Source organism: Canis lupus, chromosome 16 (genome assembly GCF_011100685.1).
Source record: "Canis lupus familiaris isolate Mischka breed German Shepherd chromosome 16, alternate assembly UU_Cfam_GSD_1.0, whole genome shotgun sequence".
NCBI lineage: Eukaryota > Metazoa > Chordata > Mammalia > Carnivora > Canidae > Canis > Canis lupus.
The window spans coordinates 56,384,486-56,386,661 of record NC_049237.1 but is presented as its reverse complement, the minus strand read 5'-3'; the positions used below and the strand labels follow the sequence as shown (position 1 = coordinate 56,386,661).

The 2,176-nt window shown below is 38.9% G+C and overlaps 1 non-coding gene across 1 annotated transcript; it reads left to right on the top strand.

The window, feature by feature from the left end:
- Positions 1 to 517: 517 nt before the first annotated feature.
- On the top strand, positions 518 to 624 carry LOC119869652. The gene has a single exon (XR_005371746.1). It is a non-coding gene; the product is annotated as a U6 spliceosomal RNA (small nuclear RNA).
- The last annotated feature ends 1,552 nt before the right edge of the window (positions 625 to 2,176 follow it).

Genomic DNA, 2,176 nt, shown 5'->3' with positions numbered 1-2,176 from the left:
CTAAAAAATTTTAGTTTTTTAAATTTATTTGTTTTCCTAGAGAAAGAGTGGTGCAGGGTGTGGGAGAGGGAGAGGGAGAGGGAGAATCACAAGCAGACTCCACACTCAGCGTAGAGCCCATCGTGGGGCTCGATCTCATGACCCTAAGATCAAGGCCTGAGCCAAAATCAAGAGTTGGATGCTTAACTGACTGAGCCACCCAGGCGCCCCATCCTAAATATTTTAAACAAAATTTAACATTAAAATGATCTGGTCCTGAGACTTTTTAGAGAGGCATTTTGTTTTAGTACCTTTTACAGTTTTGTCCCAGGGCTCTAGGTCAATTGCTGGCTTTACATTTTAGCAAATGATCACTTACTATATTTGCTTATGGAAGAAAAATTTAATTAAAAGATGAAGGTGGTGATGACAACCTAATTTTTTGTTCTTCTCAAATTCACACATAAAAACTGACAGAACAATTAGCTATCAAAGCCAAAGCCCATGATCAATGTTTACAATGAAACAGGATGATAAGGCGCTCGCTTCGTCAGCACATATACAAAAATTAGAAGGATACAGAGAAGATTAGCATGGTCCCTGTGCAAGGATGACATGAAACTGGATGATAAGGCCCCTCTACCAACTCTAGAAGACATCGGGGTGGGGGAGATGATCTGTAGCCATGAAACATGCATGTTATCAGCATGTGTATGGGAGAGGAGAGCAGTAAAGCAAAGCCCTCAGAATAGGAGCACATCCCACCCCCACCCCCCCCAGTCAACAGGTAGTCATGGGGGATCAGGGAGTTCCAGATGGAAAGCAGCAGATGGAAGTAGGGAGGGTCCTGCATGGCTGTGATGAGCCCACGGTGAAGAGTAAAAGTCTGGACTAGTGTAACTCCAGGGTCCTCCTAAAACTGAGGCTGCCTCCACCCCGGGGAGAAACAGCTGAACATGGAACCAGGACTGAGGGGGACACAGAAAACACAGATTAAGGAAAGAGGCAAAAGGGGGAGAGAAAGAGCCAGGGAATCTCAGCAGGCACACTGCCATATTTTTTAAGCACGGCAAGGTGGGGTGACAGAAAAAAAAAGAAAAACAGGAGAACGACCTCTTCAAAGTTACACAAGCTTTCTGAACGAAGCTCTTTCCTCAAAGAAAAAGGAATTTCACACACACACATACACACACAATAGAAAAGTAACAGAAATCTATCAAAAATGACAAAAAAAGTGACATTGAGGAAAAAGAGAATAAGGAACAGAAAAATACACCTTTACAGTGAAAATATGCCAGAAGTCATACTAAAAATAAATAAAATTGTGAAATACTAGTTGAAAACCATTCAAAAATTAATACAAAGATATAAGACATGAAAGAAACAATATGAATCAGAAGTAGAAACACTCATAAATGAGATGACGCCAGAACTTGAGAAAAGAAAACTAGAGGAAAAAGGCATTTTAGAAATGAAGATAAAACAAGCAAGAACACAAGAAAAAACAAGCACAACAAGCGACACCTTCAGAGGAATAGGCCAGCAAAAGGCTTTGATTTTAACACAAAATGAAAAAGATTAAAAAAAATGTTTCAAGAAAAGGTGGAAAGCACTGAAGACAGGTAGTAAAGATACAATGTGTGTTTAAAAGTGGTCCCTAAAGAAGACAAAGAAAGGGAACATAACACGAAGTACTGTTCAAAGGCACTTTTCTGAAATAAAAAAATATTTGAAACCATGTATTGAAAGAGTAGAGTGCCTGTAAATTCCAACCCAGTATGATCAACACCAAGACATTTACTACGGAAAGTACTTTATTTAATAAAAAAGAAGAAAATCCACTGGATGTTGAGGCAAAGAGGGTGCTTAACACATGAGGAAAATAAAATTAAACTATCATCAGATTTTTCCACACCAATTCTTTAGCTTGAGGAGAGGAATAAAATAGTTAAGATTGCCAGGAAAGAAAATGAGAGCCCTAAATTTTATACCCAGCAAAGTACAACATCTACTTGAATAATTCAGGGATTGTTACTCCCATGAAAACTTCCTAAAGAATCTACTAGAAAACAAGTTCCAGACAGAAGAAGAGAATGACTTGAGCGATGTGGACATCAACTCTGGTGGTTAGATAAATATACAGTTACTTGAAGGAACAAGATTAAATGAGAACCAAAAAAGGAGAAACGACCGTGAT